The 13,942-nt window shown below is 48.5% G+C and overlaps 1 long non-coding RNA gene across 2 annotated transcripts in view; it reads right to left on the bottom strand.

The window, feature by feature from the left end:
* The window catches only part of LOC106502801, a 37,308-nt gene that overhangs the window by 4,822 nt on the left and 18,544 nt on the right, over positions 1-13,942 (bottom strand). The window contains exon 1 of one of the 2 annotated variants that reach the window (XR_001919086.1): positions 8,311-8,392. The exons of the other annotated variant lie outside the window; for it this stretch is intronic. This is a non-coding gene — a long non-coding RNA (uncharacterized LOC106502801). Of the gene's footprint in view, positions 1-8,310; positions 8,393-13,942 lie in introns of those variants that run through there. 2 annotated transcript variants of the gene reach the window in all.

Genomic DNA, 13,942 nt, shown 5'->3' with positions numbered 1-13,942 from the left:
CAGAAAGACTTTTCTTTTTAAGAATCCTGTGCCATCGGCCTACTTCCACTGATGACAGGAAATCACTTCCTGTCTTTCCTGGAAAACAGCCTGCAGACTAACTCACAGATGATAATGAGACAAAGATGAGAAGGACCGAGAAGCCCCTGCATCCACCTAGAACACTAGGGGAGGGAAAGACACAGTGCTCTCGGGAAGGGCATCAGCCTTGCTGTGCGTGAGAGGTGATGCCAGGTGGTTCCTGGTTTCTGATGGTGTGACAAAGCAAAGTTCAGACAGAAATGCGGCAAAAGCAGGACGCATGAGGTTCACCCTGCAAATTTCAAAACTCTGAAGCCCGACTGCTTGAGCTTGGAATCAGCTCTGCCAAACCCAACAGCGTGGTGACCTGGAGCAAGTTACTTCATCACTCTGTGCTTGTTTCCTCCTCTTAAAATGTAAATGGCCACAGTGTTTTTCCCCCAAAGAGCTCGTGTAAGGAGTTTGAAAGGTAATATAGAGATTGTACCAGAAACTACCATTATCATTGTTAAGTTCAGAAAAGAAAGAGATAAGAAGGAGTAGGAGTAAGCAGGGAAGGCTTCCTGGAAGAGGCAGAGTCAAAGTAGGAATAACTAAATGGATGGGATGAATTAAGCAGGAACTACTGAGGGTAGTAAGTCTGGCAGATGGAAAGATGACTGCTGAATTGCTGGTAATCCCAAAAAGGAGGGCACTTTCAAGAGGTACAGAGGGCGGAGCTGGAGGGTCACACAGCCTCAGGACAGACAGACAGACAAAGCTGAAGGCCAGGTCACCAGGGCTGTGTTTCTGCCTTTCAGTAGATGGAGGCCGCAGGTGGCTCTGCCATGTCCTAAGGGGAGTTACTGGGCGCAGCTGCAGCAGCAGCAGGAGGGTGAGATGGTAGGTATTCATGGACTTGGCAAAGGAGACTCGACCCCTACTCCAGAGAAATAGATGTGCCAACTAAGTCCAACCTCAGCCCAACAGCATTGATTTGGTCAGAGATTACCTTTGATACACATTCCTGTGTGTGCAAGAAGACACGTCCAAAGATGGTCCCTGCAGCATTGACTAAGTGAAACCAAACGGACTCGATTTCTATGAAGCAGCATAGAAAGAATGAGATGAGGAAGATAGCACGGCAGCCCCCCAACAAAGTGAACACAGATCGACCATAAGACACAGCAACTGTACTTCTAGGCAAATACCCCGAAGGACGAAAGGCAAAGACTCAAATCGCTATGTGTACACTCAGGTTCATAGCAACATCACATCATTCATGGCTGCCAAAAGGTGGAAGCAACTCAAGCGTCCATCAGCAGATGAGTGGATAAACTCATCTGCTAAATAAAATGTTGGTATATCCGTGCAACAGAATATTATTCAGCCTTGAAAAGAAATGAAATTGGGAGACACACTACAGCATGGGTGAACCCTGAAGACACTGCGCTAAGGGAAATAAGCCCGACACAAGAGCCCGGGGCTTTGGGTTCTGCTTCGATGAGGTGCTTAGGATCGTCTCACTCATAGAAACAGCTGGAGGTTGCCGGGGGCTGGGGGTTGGGTGGGGTGGGGGGTTAGTGTTCAATGGGTATAGAATTTCAGTTTGGGGTAATGAAGAAGTTCTGGAGATGGATGGTGGTGATGGTCATCCAACAAGTATGAATAGAATGTCACTGAAATATCCACTTAAAAATGGGCAACATGGCAAACTTTATATTATACATTTGCTTTACCACTAGCACCACCACAAAAAAAGAATGAAACAGACCTGTAATTAACACATAAATTTGCTTTAAAGGGAGGGCTCGTATTTCCTATAATTCACTTATCTGGGGCTGTGGTGGCTCTCCATCATTGCATCGGCCGCTCTCCAGCTATGGTGATCTGGGGCCGCTCTCCAGCTGTGGGACAGTCTCCTGACGTGGCTTCTCTTGCTGTGGGACAGGGGCTCCAGGGGGTGCGGGCTTCAGTAGCGTGGCACGTGGGTCCAGTCACTGAAGCTCCCAGGCTCTGGAGCGCAGGCTCAGGAGTCGTGGCCCACGGGCTTAGCTGCTCCACAGCATGTGGGATCTTCCCAGACCAGGGATCAAACCCGTGTCTCCTGCATTGGCAGGCAGGTTCTTTACCACTGAGCCACCAGAAAGAAAGCGAAAGTCACTCAGTCGTGTCCAGCTCTTTGTGACCAGAGACTGTAGCCAGGCTCCTCTGTCCATGGGATTCTCCGAGCAAGAACACTGGAGTGGGTGGCCATGCCCTTCTCCAGGGGATCTTCCTAACCCAGAGATCGAACCCAGGTCTCCTGCATTGCAGGCAGATTCTTTACCGTCTGAGCCACCAGGGAAGCCCCTAGAGAGAGGAACAGAGGGCTTAAGTGGCACATGTACCACTGCAGACACAGCCAAAGGGCCCGGGCACAACACCCAAACCGGACGGTGGTCATTCCCTGGGAGGAAGAGACTGCGAGCCACGGGCGGGGACCGGCAGGGGGCCCGGTGCGCCAAGGGCCGCCCTCCACAGCCGGGAAGCAAGAGCAAGGCCTTCAAGCCACGCTGCCTGGATTCAGACCGCACCAAGTAACTTTCACCTCTCTGCCTCCTGTTACTTCATCCACTCCTTATTAAAAAGGAAACAATGGATCAACGTCATACATTGCCAGGGTTATTACATGACTTAAAACGTGTAAAGCCCTGAAAATAGTGCCAGGCACGTAATCCTTTAACGAAGGCTAGCCATTATTACCATTATTGTTATTATTATTACTCTGAGTCCAAATAGTGGGAAGAATGAAGCAAGGTGTTCCAGGAGATGGAGTTTGCCTGGAACAGGGGCCGGTAACGTTGGTCCCCAAATGCCAGACGTGCAGGACTTTTTCCTCCAGAACACGAAGCTGAGGCAGGTGCCCAGTTGTGATCCATCTCGCAGACTGGTCGCCTCAGGACAGCAGCAGTCTCATGGTCTGGGGTTTTCCTCTCCAGCCTAATTACCTATCCTCACCTCACCATCACTTGCTCACCCTTCAAGACCCTCCAATGGTGCTTAACCGTGCTTACCTCGCCTCTCCCCAGCCTCTCCTAGGCAAGGCCCCCCACTTCCCTGAGTGTGAAACAGAGCTGGAATTCAGGTGGCTTAAGGCACTCTTGGAAGGGCTGGGCCCAGAGGAGGGGGCCAAAATGGGGCGAAGTCAGCACAGTTACAGACACTGGCATGAAGGCGGCTCTGTGCTCCCTGCCCCCGACCACCTGTCCTCTGGGGTGTGACTCCACGCCTCGGGCTCAGTCCTGACTCCAACGTGATGCCCCAGGTTCAAATCTCACCTCGGCCCCATGCAAGCCCCGTCTGCCACCTCTACTCACGGCATCCCTCCAGGCATAATAACCGTGCCTGCTTCACGGCCCTCAGGACGATGAAATGAGCACACTCCCCCAGAGCACCTAGAACCCGGCCCCTCAGAGTAAGCACCCCATAAGCTATAACTACGTTACTGCCATATTCATTTGGGTGACAAAAAAAACACCAGCAAGCCAGTGTTTTCACAGGACAGATAAAGTAGCTAGTGGGGCGAGCTGGTTTTCCATTTCTAAATTATTCAGTATACAGTTAATCATTTGTCAACTGAAAAAAAAGCACCAGCTAAAAATTTGAGCATTGTGCTTTTTCTGGCAGCTATAGACCAGGATCACAGCCTCTCGGAGGGCTCTGAGGGACTATTCTAAAGATGTAATGGAGGAGCCAGGATACATAGGAGTTTTTGCTGAAAAAAAAAGTAAAGATCAAAAATTACTGTTTATCATAAAAAACAGATATCTCAAGTTAACAATTGTAGTGTTTCTCCATGTATGGGCGGATGCAAGAGTTTGGACTCATTGGAATTACGCCTTTGGTGTGATAAGCAGCAGAGCTATGGAGGGCCAGAATCCTGTTTTTCCCCATCCTGAGTCCCCTCAGGGCAGAGAGTCAGGGTGACTGCAGTGGCTGACGGCTTGATGACCACAGCGCCCTTTGTTTACTGAAATGGTAGGCACATTCTCTGTCCACATGCTCCATAATGTACCCTGCAGGCAGGTAGCAGGCTAGCGTATCAACAGTGTTAAGCCAGAGACCCTGTGAGGAATGGCCCATTGGATGAGATTTCTCATCAAACTCTAGATTTCAGTCTCCTCCTCTTGGAAAAACAGGGACTCCGCAGGTCACTGGAAAAGGCTCTGATGCTGGGAAAGATCGAAGGCGGGAGGAGACGGGGATGGCAGAGTATGCGATGGTTGGACGGCATCACTGACTCGATGAACATGAGTTTGAACAGACTCCGGGAGATGGTGATGGACACGGAAGGCTGGCATGCTGCAGTCCATGGGGTCGCAAAGAGTTGGACACGACTGAGCGCCTGAATGACAACCGCAGGTCTGAGCTATAGTCTCTTGTGGCAACAACTGGCTGAATCTCTTCTCCCCACCAGGGGCAGCTAGCCATACCCCTACTGTATCTCCATCAGACCCCTGCCCACTCACATTACTGTCTTTTCCCCATTGTCATCCCAGTTCGCTACCCCTGTAATCACGACCAGATACACAGAAATGAGTCACAAGTGCTTCCTTAGTCAGGAAGTTTGGAAACAGGCTGGAGAAACTCTCAGAGGGTCACAAATAATAAACTACAGCATAGCAGGTGATGCTGCTTTTATTCAAGAGCAGTAAACAGACAAGGAACCCAGGAGCCTTCCTGTAGGAGGTGACTGCTAACTCAATCTGGAGAGATGGAGAAGGTTGGGAGAGAAGCGTCTGGGAGGAAGGGGTGACAAGGGCAAAGGCCAGACTCAGGAGAGTGGAGCCGTGTGCAGAGACAGCTCATCCAGCCAGTGGCCAGGTGCAGAAGACGACGAGGAGGCCAAGCTAGGGAGCCAGGTGAGAGTCATACTGTGCAGCACCCTGAATGCTGAACTGAGTCCAGACTACTTTCAAAGGGAAATACAGAACAACAGCGTCCAGGAGAAGAATCTGAATGTGTGGTGAGAAATGCATTTGGTTCAGGGCGGGAGGCAGCATCAGAAGAGCAGTTACAGGACTTCCCTGGTGGTCCAGTGGTTAAGAATCTGCCTGCCAATGCAGGGGACACGAGTTCGATCCCTGGTCCGGGCGGATCCCACATGCCTCGGGGCAACTAAGCCTGAGAACCACAGCTACGGAAGTCCATGTGCCCTCGAGCCCCTGCTTGGCAACAAGCGAAGCCTGTCGATGAGAAGCCCACAGACCACAACGAGAGGGTAGCCCCCTCTCTCACTGCAGCTAAAAAAAGGCCCGAGTGCAGCAACAAAGACCCAGCACAGCAAGCGTGAAAAATAAATGAGCGCTGGCAGTGATTCAACAAGTTCAAGGGGCCTGGACATTTGGGGGACCAACAGCATCAGCGAAATACACCCCCAAATCCCAGGGCAGAGGGAGCGTAGGGGGGTGACCTTTTCGCCAACAACTTGCAAAGGTGTTGGAATATTAGGCTGAATTTTACAGGAAACTGTAGTGTTATGAGTTTTTCCAGCACAAGAAAGAAAAAAGAGTTTATAACTTCAGGCATAAACAGGCTGATTAGGTACCATTGATTTTTCAGAAAGGCCATAACCTGCAAAAGTTAAGTAAATGTGATACTGAAAGCAGAGTAAATTACTATTGAAAGGGATTACTGGATTCCTACATTCACAGTGAAATATCTGGGGGATTATGATAGAGAAATGTTTCATAAACTTGATCAGGAGGGGAAGAATATTGCTAACCAGAAAGCCACACTGTATTTCATAGTGATTTTTCTCTAAGTATGTTGAACTGCTGAGGAATAATTAAGCATAATAATCATATTACTATGTCTAACATCTATATCAAGACCCACTGCAGCATTTATGAATCTCAGTTGGTTTTTAAATGTTTTCACTAATTGTGATTATTCTCTTCAGTGTTTTCTAAGTGGTTCGACTGCGGTGCAGAAGGTGATATTAGGTAGCACATAAATGACTATTTTGTTTTAATTCAATAACATTAGGGAATCTCTTATTGCATTTTTATTTTCTTTATTTTCACTTATGCCAATTGATGTTAGTTTTTTCATTTACCATAGTAATGATACAAAGCTTCTTCACAAAATAAATCCATTTAGCCAAAAATAATCAGTTAGGTTAAAAAAGTTTTCAGTAATAGTATATGTATTATACTATGGTATGGACATGATAAATGGACATGACAAATATAAGGAATGCAGAAAACTAAAGTTTGAAAAATATTGCTCTTAAATAAAATGGAATGTTGATGGAATCTGATAAACAACTTCTTGGGTATTGTTCCCCTCTCATTTTGTTCTTTTTAAATAGTTTCCTATCATTTCCAGTACATTAGCATGGCAGGCTCTCATACATATTTGTTAGATAACTAAGTGAGAATTAATCAATAGAAGAAACTTACCATAAGACCTACAATTAACTGATTAATTCAGTTAACAGTGGCAGTAACAAAGGCATTTATAATACATTGAATTTTATCATATTCTAGACACTTAGATGTTTTACATATATTATCTCATTAAATGTCTACACTAACTTTATGTGCCTGCTGCTAAGTCGCTTCAGTCATGTCTGACTCTGTACAACCCCATAGACGGCAGCCCACCAGGCTCCCCAGTCCCTGGGATTCTCCAGGCAAGAACACTGGAGTGGGTTGCCATTTCCTTCTCCAAGGCATGAAAGTGAAAAGTGAGCAGTAAGTATTTATTCTTTGCTTCTTACACAAAAAGTGAGGCAGAGACTGGTTAAGTTGCTTGTCCAAGGGGATCAAGTCTAAACTCTGAGGATATTTGAGTAAGGTCTAAATGCATAAGGATGTTTCTGAGGTTTATTCAGTGTCTCAGTGACTCACTAATCTCTGTGAGTCTCCTGACTTACCTCACAGTCACAAGACGGCTGCTACAGCCCTAACACCACATCCCTACATGGGTACTCAGGCAAGGAGGCTTTAGGGTCTGACATCAAACAGCTCTCCTCTCCAGAACACCTCATGAAAGGAGAAATTTCTTTCTCAAAAGCCCCCAGCACATCTCCCCTTACATCCTATTGGCCAGAACTGTGTCACGTGGCAACCTCAAGCTGCAAGAGATGCAAGAAGTGTCTATAACTGGGGTGTGCAGACGACTGGCTTAGACCTGTCAGAGTTCTTTTCTGTGGCTGGTAAAAGACTAAGCTCTTTGAAGGGTGAGTTACTTTAGAAGACAACAAGGGGGAAGCTCCATTCAGAACAGCAAGAAGAAGACCAGACTGTGAAGTGGTCAGAAGTGGTCAGAAGTCAGAAATCTGGGGAAACAGAGGCTTGTGAATCTTTAGAGCAGGCTTGCTCAATGCCAGCACAAGCGGAGGCAAGATACTTCTCTGTTTTGTGGGAAGCTGTCCTGCGCACTGGAGTGTTAGCAGTGCGTGCAGACTCTACTCACCAGGTGCCAGTTGTGAAACCAAAAATGTCTCCAGGAAAGTATCCCCCAGGGAGGGAGGAAGAAGAGCGAAGCGAAATTGCCTCCTGGGGCATTTCCCGACGTTACCTGCGCACGTCAGGGTTCTGGGCCAGCCTGAGTCACGTGTAAAGCATTCATGCAGACGCAGTGATGCTCTTTGTGGAGCTAAGGGCAGCCAGGAAGACTTACAGGGTTCATGTTGGGGGCCACGGAGCCGATCTCAGGGTTTCCTTTGGGCCTTTGGAGAAGTTAGGAGGCTGGCAATGCGTTTGAGGGGTCTCTGGAGCAGGCAGGGTGCAGCCAGCCAGCCCAGAGTCTGCTGGGAGGCACAGCCCCACCCAGACCACCAGGGTGGGCCGCCTGGGGAGTGCTGCCCCCGTTCAGAAGGGCCCTGTGCCTGGGTGAATGCTCTGCTGTCGCCATCCTAAAATGATGACTATTTTAAAAATGAGGGCCCAAATTTTCATTTTGCACTGGACCCTGCAAGCTCCCTAGCCAGTCTGGAAAACCACCCACTGGGAGGTGGTCAGGTCGGGTTCACTAGCCTCCAGGTGAGGCTGGGGTGTGGTCTGCAGAGTCAGCAGCTGAGAGCAAGGCAGGTAAGCACCCTGGCTTGGGAGGCAATTTATCTGGATTCATGCTGCTTCTGCCAGTCGGTAGCTCTGAGACCTTGGGCCACTGCCAGAACTCTGCCCTTCAGCTTCCTCATTGGAGTCAGCAGAATGATAACGCAGTGGCCTCACAGGGTTACCGTGAGGAATACAGCAGATGACAGGTAAAAACACAAAGCGCCGGGCTTCACTGGTGGCTCCGTGGTGAAGAACTCACCTGCCAATGCAGGAGACACAGGTTCAATCCCTGGGCTTGGAAGATCCCACGTGCCACTGGGCAACCAAGCCCTGCTCCACAACTGCCCAGCCTGTGCTCCAGAGCCCAGGAGCTGAAACTACTGAAGCCCACCTGGTCCAGAGCCCGTCCTCTGCAACAAGAGAAGCCACTGCAATGAGAAGCCATGTACCCCGGTAACTAGACAGTAGCCCCTGCCTGTGCAACTAGAGGAAAGCTCACGCAGCAATAAACACCCAGCACAGCCAAAGATAAATCAGTAAATTCAAAAAACGTACACCAAGGACCAGATCTCACTTATACTAGGTGCATGATGGTTGACCATACTTATTGGCATAACCATCACTGCTAGATACCATGTGCTTCACAAAAACAATTTCATACATTTTCTTAAATGATGCTGAAGGTACAATTATTCTCATTTTCCACGAAGCAGGTTAACCAGCTCCCCCAAGTCCTCAGAGGTAAAGGCATGTCAGAGCCAGGATCTGAACCGAGCACTACCAGGCTCAAAGCCAGCCATGTTTCTGCCATGTTACCATGCCTTGTACCCGCCTTATCCATCCAACAGCTCCCACTCCCTGAACACAGAGAGCTGGGTCAGGCCAGAGGGTTTAGAACAGTTGCGGGGAGGGTGAGACAGTGGGTACGGGAGTGGCCAGGGGTTCCCAGCCAGGGCTGAGTCCTGGCGGGGGTTGTGGCTGCTGCAGACACAGCACGAGGGTCCATCCCAACCTTCTGCTGCTCGGCAGTTCCCCAGCTCTGACGACCCCCAGCACAGTCTGGTCTGGGGGCCTCCCAGTGCTCATATTCACAAGCCTGCTCTTGCCATTCCCTTTACAGAAGTGAAAGGCTAGCAGATTTGACTTTCCAGCCTGATCAAAGTAATGTATACCAAGCACCGAAAAACTGATGCTTTCAAATTGTGGTGCTGGAGAAGAGTCTTGAGAGTCCCTTGGAATGCAAGGAGATCAAACCAGTCCATCCTAAAGGAAATCAACCCTGAATATTCATTGGATGGACTGATGCTGAAGCTGAAGCTCCAAAACCTTGGCCATCTGAGGCAAATAACTGACTCATTGGAAAAGACCAATCAAAGACAAAAGGAGAAGAGATGGCAGAGGATGAGGTGGCTGGACGGCATTATCAATTCAATGGACATGAATCGGAGCAAGCTCCAGGAGACCGTGAAGGACGGGGGGCCTGGCATGCTGCGGTCCATGGGGCCACAGAGAGGCAGACACGACTGAGCGACTGAACAACAACAAGGACCGCCGGGGCGCCCGGCACGGGGCTGGGCGTCTGAAGGAGTGGCAATGGCTAGGCAACAAAGAAATGGGAGGTTTTTAGCTCTTCCTCAAAGAGCTCTTCTTCTTCCTGGAAATTCTGATATACTTATTTGTTTATTCATTCATTCAATGTATTCAATACTAATGTAATTGGAACAACTCACAAAAGAGAAATGCAAACATCCATGAACCATAAAAAAAAAGATGTTCAATCTCACTTATAACAAGAAAAATGCAAATTAAAACACACTGGCACATCTGAAACTAACACAACATTGTAAATCACCTACAGTCCAATATAAAATAAAAATTAAAAGAAAAAAATAACACCGGGAAAGCATCTTTCCTCTATCATGTTGGCTATAATCCAAAGATTTATACACAAGGTTCGGGGGTAAAACCAAGCCTCCTGTACATTGCAGGTGGTGATGCAAAATGCTATCCGCTCTGTTAAGGGTGTTGACAATATCTGTAGAATTGCACATGCATTTACTCTTTGATGCAGCAATTCTACTTCCAAGAATCCATCCCAAAGATATGCTGGCAAAAATATAAAAGGATACATGCACTGCGGCACTATTTGTATCAGCAAAAGACTAGAAACAATCCGCTGTCCTCAAAAGGAGACCAATAATTAAAGTACGGTGCTTCCACACAGGGCGATGGTCTGCAGCTGTAAAAGGAAAGAGGAATAACTCTTCATGCTGCTACAGAGTAAGCTCCAGAATGTACGGTTAAGTGAAAGACGCAAGGAGAAGAAGAACATGTACAGAACTTACTGACTTAAGAAGGGCTTACACAGATACGTGCGTTTGGTTGTGTATTTATGTGGTTGATTGCACGTGCGTTGCGTGTGCACGCTCAGTCGTGTCTGACTCTCTGCGACCCTTTAGACTGCAGCCCACCAGGCCCCTCTGTCCACGGGATTTTCCAGGCAAGAATCCTGGAGGGGGTTGCCGTGCCCTCCTCCAGGAGATCTTCCAGACCCAAGGATCGAACCTGCGTCTCCCGCGTCTCCTGCATTGCAGGCAGATTCTTTACCACTGAGCCACCAGGGACTTCTAGTTGATGACACAAATGTGTATATTTTTTAAAGATGGAAGGATAGGCCCTAAATACACATTAAAGATTATTAGGGAGGGTAGAATAGGGTGGAGGCAGCAGGAGTAAATGCCAGACCCAGTCTTGGGAAGTGTGTGTGCCTCAAATGGCTGCTCTAACAAATCACCACAACGGGCTCAAAACAACACAGACTGACTCTCTTAGAGTGCTGGGTGGGGGCCCTGGGTTAAAGTCAAGGTGCTGGTGGGGTTGCGCTCTTTTGGGGGCTCTCAGAGAGACCCAGTCCCAGACCCGGCCAGTCTTGCAGGCCACTCGAGTTCCTCGGCTTGCAGCCTCTGCTCTCCTCTCACTGCCAGTCTCACTCACTCTCACTCTCCCACTCCCGCCTCCCTCTATAAGGGCCCTATGATTCCACCGGGCTGCCCTGGTGGCTCAGACAGTAAAGAATCCGCATGCAAGGCAGGAGACGCAGATTCAGTCCCTGGGTGGGAAAGATCCCCTGGAGAAGAAAGTGGCAACCCACTCCAGTGTTCTTGCCTGGAGAATTCCAAGGACAGAGGAGCCTGGCGGGCTGCAGTCCACGGGGTCACACAGAGCTGGACACGACTAAGGAAGCACACACACAAGCATTGGGCCCACCTGATTATCACGGATAATCTTCTCATCTCAAGGTCCTCAACTCATCTGCAATAATCCCTTGGCCACGTAAAGTAACATGTTCACAGCTTCCAGTCCAGAGATTAGATTGTGGACATCTGGGAGCAGTGGCAGGAGAATTAATCAATATGAAAAGCATAAAAATATTTTACATATTCATAAACAAAGTTGAATTTTTCACAAAGCAATACTTGGGAAATGATAACGAATTAAAACAGAAGACACTGTGTGTCCAGCCTGTGCCATCAGCTCACAGAGAGGAGGTATGCCAAGTGACTTTACCTTTTAAAAAATAATTTTTTTTCTGCGGACCATTTTTTAAGTCTGAGTTGAATTTGTTACAATATTGCTTCTGGTTTATGTTTTGGGTTTTTGGTGGCGAGGCATGTGGGATCTTAGATTCCCGACCAGGGATCGGTCCTGTACCCACCGCACTGGAAGACAAAGTCTTAACCACTGGACCAGCAGGGAAGCCCCCCCACCAAGTGACTTTAAATGACAGTATTTTAACTTGCATGATCCCAAGGGTGAGGGCTTCCCTCATATCTCAGTTGGTAAAGAATCCACCTGCAATGCAGGAGATGGCAGTTCGATTTCTGGGTCAGGAAGATCCTCTGAAGAAGGGATAGGCTACCCACTCCAGTAATCTTGGGCTTCCCCTGTGGCTCAGCTGGTAAAGAATCTGCCTGCAGCGTGAAAGACCTGAGCTTGATTCCTGGGTTGGGAAGATCCCCTGGAGAAGGGAAGACCATCCACTCCAGCATTCCGGCCTGGAGAATCCCATGGACTGCATAGTCCATAGGGTCACAAAGAGCTGGACACAACTGAGTGGCTTTCACTTTCACTTTTCATCCCAAGGGGAAAAAGGACTGCAAGTGAATCTTAAATTGCTTTAGTCCATCACATTGTTGATGGCGACATTGATATTTTGCTATTCTGAGACTGGGGTGTGTGTGTAACGGAATAAAGAAGATGAGCAATTATGCTTTTGTTGAAAGACTTGGCGTGAGGAAAAGGAAACACGATGTACAATCAGTGGAATTAAGTAAAAGCCCTGTAGTTCCTGAATTTGAAGCATGAAATCGTGATTTATTGTATATATTTTAAGTCCTATTTACTGACACTATAGTGGGCTTCCCTGGTGTCTCAGCAGTAAGGAATTCGCCTGCCACTGCAGGTTCAATCTCTGATTTGGGAAGATGCCCTGGAGGAGGAAATGGCAACTCACTCCAGTATTCTTGCTGGGAAACCCCATGGACAGTGGGGCCTGGTGGCCTATAGTCCATGGCGTTGCAAAGAGTTGCACATGATTTAGGGACTAAAATAACATCAATCGAATGCTATCTTCTGAAAATACGTAGGAAGAATAAGCAACCCAGTAGCAATGAACACCCTAGTACCTAGATTACGGTCTCTACGTGTCATTTCCCAATAAAGGAACCAGAGTCCCCTGGAGAAATGACTGATTCTAGGCCTGGGGCAGGGAGTATACAGCATGAGTCTGGGACATCTTATCATATCAGAAATCAGAGAGGCTACCAAAGACTGCTAGGCGTCACCCAGCAGGAAAGGCCTCGGAGGAGAGGCTTTGAGCTGAAACAGGAAGAACAGAAAAAAGGCAGCCATGAAAGGATCTACAGGAAACCAAGGACAAAGCCCTAAGCCTGTTCAAGATGCAGAAGGAAGCCTGGAGTGGTACCCTAGCCAAGGGAGAGGTGACAGGACAGGCAGCGGGGGTGGGGCGGGGGCGGAGGGAAGCCCTACCAGACACTGGGAAGGAATCGGGACTCTTTTCTTCCTCCTAAGTGCAGTGGGACGCCACTGAGGAGTTTTAAGCAGGTGATGACATCATCTGAATTAAGTTTTCAGAAGATCCCTCCAGCTGCAGGGAGGAGGATGACCTCTAAGAAGGCAGGAACAGCAGCAAGGAGCCCAGTTAAAAGGCTGCCACATCCCTCCAGGCAGGACATGATGGTGGCCTGGCTCAGAGGAGCGGCCATGGAGGGCTGACAAGTGGGGTTCAGGATTCGTTTTGAAGGGAAGACCAGTGCGACTGGCTGAGGGACTGGATGTGGGATGGAGGAGGGGGAGCTGAAATAAAGGAAGACCCTGAGGGCTTTAGGCTGGTAACATTAGGGTGAGAAAGAGGTGAGGAAGATGGGGCAAGAGTGATCTGGGGAACGTTGGGAGGGGATCAGTGGAACTTTTCCTTAAGTGGAGTTGTTGAATATATAGCTACAGCAGTGTGGAGATCAAAAGAGAATCAATGCTGTAGATATGAACTTAGGATCCATCCTGGTATCAATGGTATTCTAAGACCTGGGAAAGAATGTGGTCACATGGGGTCTGTCTGGGCTTCCCCGGTAGCTGAGCTAGCAAAGAATCTGCCTGCAATGTGGGAGACCCTGGTTCAATTCCTGGGTCAGGAAGATCCCCTGGAGAAAGGATAGGCTACCCACTCCAGTATTCTTGGGCTTCCCTGGTGGCTCAGATGGTAAAGAATCCCCCTGCAATGTGAGAGACCTGGGTTCAATCCCTGGGTCAGGAAGATCCCCTGAAGGAGAGCATGGCAACCCACTCCAGTATTCCTGCCTGGGAAATCCCAT

The sequence above is a fragment of the Capra hircus genome, chromosome 13 (genome assembly GCF_001704415.2).
Source record: "Capra hircus breed San Clemente chromosome 13, ASM170441v1, whole genome shotgun sequence".
NCBI lineage: Eukaryota > Metazoa > Chordata > Mammalia > Artiodactyla > Bovidae > Capra > Capra hircus.
This window is presented reverse-complemented; position numbering and strand designations above follow the sequence as displayed.